At 33.0% G+C, this 10570-nt stretch overlaps 1 protein-coding gene across 4 annotated transcripts in view; it reads left to right on the top strand.

The window, feature by feature from the left end:
• The window catches only part of LOC145323998 (EH domain-containing protein 1-like), a 303862-nt gene that overhangs the window by 79115 nt on the left and 214177 nt on the right, over positions 1-10570 (top strand). The gene's annotated exons all lie outside the window — the stretch shown is intronic.

Raw genomic sequence — 10570 nt, 5'->3', positions numbered from 1 at the left:
CTTTAACGTAGGAAGAGAGGTGGCTGTTTATTACAATAATCCCAAAAGTTTTATAGTAACGTTTTCTTATTCGTTGGCTTAACAACTTTAGGGCTTTTATTCAATTTTGATTGGTTGATTCATTAAGTTGAGTGTCCAAACGTTTTAAGTGAACCACTAAGTATAATATATAGATGGGGTAATTTTGTTTATCATCAATTGGAATCTACATCGCTTAATTGGCCATTGTCTCTTTAGATCCTTGGCGTTAACGAGATAGAACACCTCCTACCTAAGTAAAAATTATATTTTTATTAAACTCAGAAGAAAAAATATAAGAAAACTCCTGAAGGGTTGACCATACCACTTCTTAAAACTAGATGAAAGACTATACAGAACCTATAAAAAATGTTTTTGAAGACATAATCAAATTTTTTAGCAATTTTGGTCCATATTCCAAATATTTTTTACTATTCTTTATTTTAAATACAATAAAAATTGGTTTAAAATGGTTTGACAATTATACCATAAAACTACACACACAAAAAAGATCACTTACGTACATTGTCAATGGTTTTATTTTAGTTAAAATATTCATTTTTTAAAATGACTTAGAATATAAACAAGGATTATAACGTTCATAACAACTGTAGCCATAGCATCAAAAAGCCACGATCAAATCTTAATTATTTTATAGCCAGGGATCTAAAGGGATAAGACAATAGCCGATAAATTAAAGTACATTCCCAATTATTATATGTATACAAATTACCCCTTCTGTAACTTAAAATTATTGGTAGAAATATTTGAACACTTAACTAAATTAACCAATCAAATAAAGTTACCAACGAATAAGAAAATGCTATCATAAAGCTTTGGGGACTAGTGTAACAGTCCATTGTCCCCTCTATCTCTGTATTATAGTAGATACCATAAGATATAAAAAACCTCGTTACCGATTTGGCTCCTCTGACACATAAGCTTCATATAGGTCACTGAGGAGTTTTGATGAATTTATTATCCTCTCATGGAAAAATCACACCTAGAAAAAAATCCCTCAAACAAAAATTAGTCTTTAAAAAGAAAATTTAAGCGGTGGATCGACACTCTCCCTTACCCTCCAAAACTTCAATACTGATAAACTAGAGGTTACGCCCTCTAGGGGCACTTGAGGTGATGGGAGCTTGAATTTGAAATCAGCGAGGAGGGATAGCTATAAAACTTCACAGGCCCTAGGAGAAGCTATAATGTAAAAGATAACCGTATAAGTTCAGCGGTTAGCGAGATCCTTCGCTACTGACTAATAAAAAACACATTACTACTTTATATTATATGATAGGAGAACAATCTATTGTAAATTGTAACTTATCCTATTTGATACAATAGGATACCAGTATTTTATATTCGACTTACGGCTAATCCATATTATATAGATGCTACGCTTTCACTATAATGTCCATAAATAAAAGGGTGACAGTCAGAATTGTGAAAATGAGTTATGAGTATCAAGGGAAGGGATATAACAACAAAATTTTATATTGATTTTTAGGCTTGTGGGGGGAATTTTATTATTCCAGTATAATAAAAGAGGTAGGATATCTCTCGGTTCGTCGGTGTGTACTTAATAGATCAAAACTGCACGAGCCATTGGATTTTTCTAATTAAGTTCTTCTTGGCAGGTTTTCAGCTATTTTATGATTGTGGTTTTTACCCTCTTTTTATGGAAATATTTAATACATACATATTAAAATTGGTGGTGGGGACCTTACTTCGTCTGTCAGCAAATTGCTTCTGCAATTTTGAAGTGACTATTTTAATATTTTAGACGCTATTGGCTGACATTCAAAAACAGTATTAAAAGTAAAAAAACACACAGTTATTTAATTAACCACGGCCCAATATATTCTTTTACTTTTATCAGGTAATAAATTTTTAGGTTTTTTTTTATACGGAAAAATATCATAAAAAAAATCCGTAACCTCCCTAATAATATAAACAATCTATGATATAGCCTTTAGTTTATGTGTGTATAATATCTTTAAAATAAATCCTAAAATATGTCAGTCAGATTGACAGCAGGGTTTCAAGGCATTCAAAACTAGAACTGTTGTGTGATTTTAAAGCATGAAAATATACTTGAAATCGTCGTCATTTGGTGTCGTGGTAATCCATCAAAGTATAACTATATTCTAAATCACCAGACCATATGTGCAAACAACAAGAAATATTAAATACTTGTCAGCATCGCACTCCCGGTTTAACATGGACCCTTGTTAAACATAAGTTTCAATAGTTTGTGTCCATATTTAAATTGGGCATATTACTAATATTGAGTCGACATGATGATCAATATTACTTCTTAAGGCGAACAATTACAAAGTGTATACTTATTTGATTTAACTAGAGTTGGCTCGATATAACTATCTCCCTATTGGCTAGTTTTTTATATGCATATATATTTCTCAATAAATCTATTTTCCTCACCCGGCATTACTATTTAAACGGAAGTAAATATTTAATAATTTAAATGATCTTAAAAAGATCTTTTAAATTATATTTTTTTCTTTACATTACCATCACCAAAGGGTTTATTATATGATTACAATTTTAGTTCAATATTTGAACACACAAAGTGTCGCCACAATCGAATTCTTTTAAAACAGAGTTTTCTTAAATTTATTATATCATAAATTTAAATTTTCTTTTTTATGATTAGAAATTAAATACTTCATTATAATGTAAATAGCAACATGAAATGAAAAAAATGAATTTATTTTTAATAAAGTAAAATAATGGGTCTTATCGTTCTGGGCAATGAGAGTTTATTATGGATTATTGGAGCACTATGAGTTTTCAACGATTATTCCTTGGAAAACATGAGCTCGTTTATAGACATTTATTTCCTATATAGATCTGACATGGATCTTGAAGCAATTAAGCAGGCCGTTTTGTACAGGTTAAAAATTGGAAGATTTCATTAAATAAAAGTTATCGCAAATATACTTAGTAAATAAGTGTTGTGTATATTCTTAGCTTAGTTTTTTAGTTTGAAGCAAAGTTTTTCTATATTTTGGGTAAATCTGTCCATTATGCTTGTATGAAGTAGACAGGGGCGTCCAAGCTTTTTATTTTGGGGGGGGTAAATCGTTTTTGGGGGGGGTAAAATGGCGCGCGAAGCGCGCCGCAAATTTTTTTTACCCCCCCCAAAATTTTTACCCCGGGGGTAAAATTTGCTTGGGGGGTAATTTAAATTTTATAAAATATATAGTATTAAAATGCGCGCGAAGCGCGCAAAAAAATTTTTTTATTAGAGATTTTTTATTTTGGGGGGGGGTATTTACCCCCCAATAATTGTTTGGGGGGGGTAAATACCCTCTCCTAAATGGTTGGGGGTGCCTACGGCACCCCCAGGGTAGGGGTAAATTTAAAAAAAAAATTTGGGGGTGCCTACGGTACCCCCAAAATTGTTTGGGGGGGGTAATCGCCCCATTACCCCCCCCCCTTGGACGCCTATGGAAGTAGACCATGATTCTAAAATTCTTTTTTTAAGGAATTGACTGTATCTTGTTGACACTCCCCTACCGTACGCAACTGCGGTAGTAAACTTGTATTAATTTTAAGATTATAACAATGTACTTTGTTGTCCTAGGAATCAGTATTCCAAAGATCAGACCAATTGGATAATTTTATCACCTAAAAAATTGATATTAAAAAAGTTTAAAAGCAACATATTTAAAAAGGACGTACGGACTTTCTGGTAACGATTATAGAGTTGCTTCACTTTCTAATTCGTACCTAACTTCTATAGGATTCAGCATGCAAAGTTTGAAATCGAAAAGAAAATTAACGAAAAGAGCTATCCGTTACGTACCGACGGATGTACAGACCGACCCTAATTATAGAAAAGCTTCGCTTTTAAAAAGTCATGAGAAGATTCACAAAATATAAAAATCTTATATTATAATCATCCCATATAAATATTAAATGATAATCTACTAATTATGTTATCCACTGCCGTAAGGTATAGATGGACATTTGTAATACACCCCAAATCTAAATAACAGTATGGTTTAGAACAGCTGCACCCAAAGTGAATGCTCCTATATTACACCCTAAATCTAAATAACAGTATGGTTGAGAACAGCTGCACCCAAAGTAAATGCTTCTATATTACACCCTAAATCTAAATAATAGTATGGTTGAGAACAGCTGCACCCAAAGTGAATGCTTCTATATTACACCCTAAATTTAAATAACAGTATGGTTGAGAACAGCTGCACCCAAAGTGAATGCTTCTATATTACAACCTAAATCTAAATAACAGTATGGTTGAGAACAGCTGCACCCAAAGTGAATGCTTCTATATTACACCCTAAATCTAAATAACAGTATGGTTAAGAACAGCTGCACCAAAATGCTTCTATATTACAACCTAAATCTATATAAGAGTATGGTTGAGAACAGCTGCACCCAAAGTAAATGCTTCTATATTACAACCTAAATCTAAATAACAGTATGGTTGAGAACAGCTGCACCCAAAGTGAATGCTTCTATATTACACCCTAAATCTATATAAGAGTATGGTTGAGAACAGCTGCACCCAAAGTAAATGCTTCTATATTACAACCTAAATCTAAATAACAGTATGGTTGAGAACAGCTGCACCCAAAGTAAATGCTTCTATATTACAACCTAAATCTAAATAACAGTATGGTTGAGAACAGCTGCACCCAAAGTGAATGCTTCTATATTACACCCTAAATCTAAATAACAGTATGGTTAAGAACAGCTGCACCAAAATGCTTCTATATTACAACCTAAATCTATATAAGAGTATGGTTGAGAACAGCTGCACCCAAAGTAAATGCTTCTATATTACAACCTAAATCTAAATAACCGTATGGTTGAGAACAGCTGCACCCAAAGTAAATGCTTCTATATTACACCCTAAATCTAAATAACAGTATGGTTAAGAACAATAATAAGAAAATTATTATAATCTTTACCTCTAGCTATAAATAGATAGTAAGATATAGATGAACATCTGTATATGAACACAGCTAATAATAAAAAAATTATTATAATCTTTACCTCTAGCTATAAATAGATAGTAAGATATAGATGGACATTTGTATATGACCACAACTTACAATAAAATTATTCTATAATCTTTACCTCTAGCTATAAATAGATAGTAAGGTATAGATGGACATATGTATATGAGCACAGCTTATAATAAGAAAATTTATAATCATTACCTCTAGCTATAAAGGCGCCGAAAGTTTGAAGAAAAAAGTCACCTAACATTTTAAATCACTTGGCTTTCAAATAACCACAAACATATGCATAAAAGTTGTGAATTTTTTAGACACAACTTTAAACCTTAACAATGGAACACACAAACCATTCAGGAAAGAAACAAATCCTCCATGTTACATTAACACAAAGTCATGTCACCCTGCTAATGTAATCAAACAACTTCCCAATATGATAGAAAACAGAATTTCTGAGCTATCATGAAAATGAAAGTATGAAAATGCTTTAAAAGCCTCAGGTTACAAGCATACTTTAACCCTTACAGATCGGGCCCCAATTCCCACCTTAATAGATCGGGGGGGGGGGGGGGGGGGGCTCAAAGAGCCCCCCCCTCTATCTCGGCTCCTGGTACAGATAAAAACGTAAAATTTTTTTCTGGTGGTTCATGTGTATTTTTAGAGAAAATTACTTTTTCTAGTCATAGCAGTCAGACCGCTCCTTAGCCGCTTTTTAGCGGCCAGCCGCTAAATTTTAAAACAGCTGTAGCGCGGCCAATTTTGCAGCTTGGATGACCAAATTTTAGGACGAACTTTTATTTTTCATAACAAAAAAATTACTTTTTCTGATCATCGCCGAAAAACGGCAAATAACGGAAACCGCCATTTTCGGCGGTTACGGCGGTAAAACGTTGGTTGGCGGCGCAAATTAATATTTTTATATGTTTATTATTGCTCAAGGATTTACCAAAAAAAATTATAGGTCTCTAGCTGTAATAGAAGCCACGATATTCATGATATATGTCTAGTAAAAGCCGGACAAAAATCGGTCATAAAGTCAGTCAGGGAGCGGTCAAATGGTCATAACACCGCTTTTCTCAGATGGTCATTGTTATCTAAGTATTCACCAAAAAAAATTTAGGTTTCTACCTTATACACAAAAGTAATAATGTAGAAATTAAGATTTATTTAGAATTTTTTCTAATTTTTTTTGCTACCCAACCGACTTTGACCGGACACCACGACCGACACAGACCAGATATCCTAATAAAATCAACTCTTGCCGAGGTATAATTACTAAACTTAAAAAGTCATGAAGTTACAGCTCTCCATCTTACCTACAAAAAAAATGAGATTGAAAAAACTAGAGGGGGGGGGGCTCTTTGAGCCCCCCCCCCCCCCCCCCGATCTGTAAGGGTTAACATACAAACAACGACAGCAAAATAAAAACACTTTGCCAAAGAACAGAAAAAGGAAAGTAATTTGGTTTAATCCTCCATACAACTCTGCAGTAAAAACTAACATTGCCAAGGAGTTTTTAAAGCTAGTTGACAAACACTTCCCAAAAACTCACCACTTCATAAATACTACAACAGAAACACATTGAAAGTTTCATATTCAACAATGGCCAACATGGGAAGTATAATCCAAAGCCATAACAAAAAACTACTGGGTGAATCAAACCTACCTACAGAAAAGGGTTGCAACTGTAGGAATCCACAAGATTGCCCCCTGGATGGAAAATGCCTTACAGAAAGTTTAGTATACAAAGCCCTTGTCACAGATGAAACAAACCAAACTAAATACCAATATATAGGGCTGTCATCTGGACCTTTTAAAAACAGATACTACAAACACTTACACTCATTTAGACACAACAACAATGGTACCAAGCTCTCTGACTGCATTTCAAAGCTTAAAGAACAGAACAAGCCACACAGCCTAAAATGGTCAATAAAAGCCCTTGCAACGACTTACAACCAAAACCTCAAGAAATGCCAATTATGCCTGACAGAATGTGTTTCCATTGCCCATGCTTCAAAATCAACCACAACATCACTCAACATGAGAAATGAAGTCTTCAACCACTGCATACATCGAAAAAAGTACTTACTGGACCAAACTTAACCTTATATGGCCATATCATAGCAATTTTTTTATATATATCATGCATATTCATTACTACAAAGTACATATTGCCTTTTCATGTGTTAAATAAGAAACATTAGTCATAGTTTAAATGCTAAAATTCAAATACCTCACCACCCTTCCCTTTTTATTATGCAAAATTACCCCCCCACCCACTCGTTCCTTACCTCCACTGCAAGAAAAAAATCATCTTTTGTTTTTTAATAAACAGTATAGAATTTATGCTCATTAAAGCATCATGTATTTTTATTTATCCAACTGAAGATTGTTCTTGACATGAAACACTGTGTATTGGACTTATCAAATAAAAATAACATGTTTAATTAAACTGTGTTGATCACTCTATGCTATAAATAGATAGTAAGATATAGATAGACATCTGTATATGATCACAGCTTATAATAAGAAAGGCTATAATCTTTACCTCTAGCTATAAATAGATAGTAAGGTATAGATGGACATTTGTATATGACCACAACTTACAATAAAAGTATTCTATAATCTTTACCTCTAGCTATAGATAAAGCTTTAGACACCAAACTAACATTTGCATGAAGATTTAAAAAAAAACTATTCGGTCTATTATTGGTAGAAAATTAAGAAGCAGATCATTTATCTGGTGAAAAATACTTTAAAAGTATCATTTAACTTTAATATAAAATTAATTTCAATTAAAAAATACTTTTTACTTTCTTTTCAAATCAGTATTATTATAATTCTATAACAAATTTATGTAACACTTTGCCAAAAAATGAATGGAAAAATACTAGTGTTTCAGAGGTTAAAGACAATGATACACAAAAAAAAGTTATCGATCTTTGCCAGACCTGTTTTGCTATATATACAAAATTATTTTGCATTCTTTTCTAGATTTAATTTTAATCAAAAAATTGTCTTTATTTGAAGTGGTGTTACTATTAATTTTGACTACCCTGTTTAATTGCAGGACAAAGAAAACAATTCTAAGTTAAATATTTCTTTTAGACCTATTTTGTATGACTCCTTCAGTTACATCCCAAAACTAATTTTAATTCAAGATTACAATTGATGTATTAATACTCGGATCTTACACCAGATTACCATATACTCTAATAGAGTGAAACTTTTGGATCTACTGCAGTTCACGGTAAAATATTGCTGGTAACGAATATTGCTAAAAATTTATGAATTTTAAAGGCTGCTAGCTGCCAAACGGCTGAACGTACAGATCATGCTCGCACACTGTTTTAAGCGGCATAGAAAAGCCTACAAATAATCTGGAATAGCCATAAATCAATAATGCATAATTATCTCGCAGTGCAGAGAAATGCGCGAAAAAGACCTATTTTACGCGGTTTTTCTTCAGTGAAGCTTTCCCTGTGCAACATGGGATTATGGCTATTCCAGATTATTTGTAGGCCTTCTTATGCCGCTTAAAATGATGTGCGGGTATGATCTGTACGTTCAGCCGTTTGGCAGCTAGAAGCCTTTAAAATTCACAAATTTTCAGCAATATTCGTTACCAGCAATATTTTACCGTGAACTGCAGTAGATCCAAACTTTTAGCTGGCTAAAATAATGATCCCCTAATCCACCGTATCCATTCCACTCCTACTGGATGAAAGAAATAAGTAATGTCCATGTTACACCTAAAATGACGACAATTTTTCCCCTGTCATAACATCCACGTAATTCTATATACATATTAGATTCCCAGGCAAATTATAAGCTAAATACAATTTGTATGAATGCGCAAGGTTTATATTTTTATTTTTTTGAATTGATTTTATTTACATACTAGCGGCTACGCCTCTAGAGGCCTCTAGGGGCACTTGAGGAGGAGAGAGTCGATTTTAATAATTCAATTATTTTAGATTTTAAAAGAATAAGTAAAAAAAAATTTGCCCCCACCCCTCATCTTTAATTTTAGTTTTAAAAATTCAAAAAAAAAATTGGGGGGGAATTTTTCATTTTTTGTGGGGGTTGGGGGTGTCCCACCCACCAAGAAAATAGTTATAATCCTTTCCGGGACCTATGCGAAGTTACCCTGTTAAGGAGAACCCGATCGGTTCAGCGGTTAGCGAGATCCTTCGGCACAAACATACAAACACACAAACATCCTGTTAATTTATTATAAGAGTTTGTTTTCCTAGATTAGTTATCTAACCACAAGATGCGCCAAGGGAAAAGATAACAATGAAAGACATAAAACAAGAATAAATTTGACCAAAGAAAATCTAATCTATTATACAAAGTAGAACGATGTCTGTCCGTCTGTCTGTCTGTCCGTCCGTCTGTCTGTCCGTCCGTCCGTCTGTCTGTCCGTCCGTCCCTTAAGATCTCGGTAACCACTGAACCGATCGGATTCTACTACTGGTCCTGTGGTGGTTTTAGGCTATTTTCTTGGGGGGTGGGACACCCCCAACTCCCTCAAAAAACAAAAAATCCCCCCCTATTTTTTTTTTTTTTGTATAGAAGATTTCCTTGGTCCTTTTACGTATTTCGCCAAAAAAAAAATTCTATCACCTCTTGGGGAAAGGCCCCTAGAGGCTAGGGGCGAAGCCGCTAGTTGCATTATAAAGTAGTAATTTTTTATGTACTTTAGCATATCGATAACTGCTAAACCAAATAAGTTCTTCAATTTAGGGAAGCTTTGCAAAGGCCCAGGGCTTGGTTTTAGGCTATTAACCTAATTAAATAATGCCATGATGCTTAATCTATTTTTACATTCTTAGGACAAAAGTATTTTTTTTTTCAACTTATGCTTTGTATGAAATGTAATGGTGGGTTTGACTTTTAAAAATAATGCTTAATTTAATGACTTTGTAAATGCCTTGAAGCTTTTATAAAGCCTCCTGACTCTAGCAATAAGAGTTCTCTAGCAAACTTGTCTTGAAAAAACTGCAAAATTTATTGCAATAATTCATTTCAAAAGTTAAACCTATTTTATTTTAGACTGTTAAAAAATATGAATCAATGAAAATTTGTCACATAAAAGCTCCGCTCTAAAAACAAAGTGTGAATTGATTAATGTGTTGAAAGGTTCATGTTTATCAAAAATGTTTATACTACAAAATTTGGAATTTCAGTTTAATATTTTTACTTTAAAAGTGAACATTTGAAAACATTCATCAGCATATTCTGCTAAACTTGGCTTCCCTCAGTCTGTATTTTTGTTACAAGAAAATAAAAAATGTTTAAACATTTTTTATTGTATTTCCTACATCTTATTTGTTTCGGTTTTCAAAACCATTTTTTGTCATTTTTAAACCATTAAAGTAGAATCTAAGCAAAACAAAACTTATTCTCTTTACTAGATAAAAATTTAATATAAAAAAGTGGACCATGGAAAGAAAACGTGGTATAGCGGGTCTCGATTTATTTTTACAGTAGCACTTGATATGTTATTTTAGGTTAGGTTAGGTTAAATG

Source organism: Acartia tonsa, chromosome 7, assembly GCF_053477335.1.
Source record: "Acartia tonsa isolate MP-2025a chromosome 7, ASM5347733v1, whole genome shotgun sequence".
Taxonomy (NCBI): Eukaryota; Metazoa; Arthropoda; class Copepoda; order Calanoida; family Acartiidae; genus Acartia; species Acartia tonsa.
The sequence above is the reverse complement of the archived record's forward strand: the minus strand, read 5'-3'. Positions and strand labels throughout refer to the sequence as shown.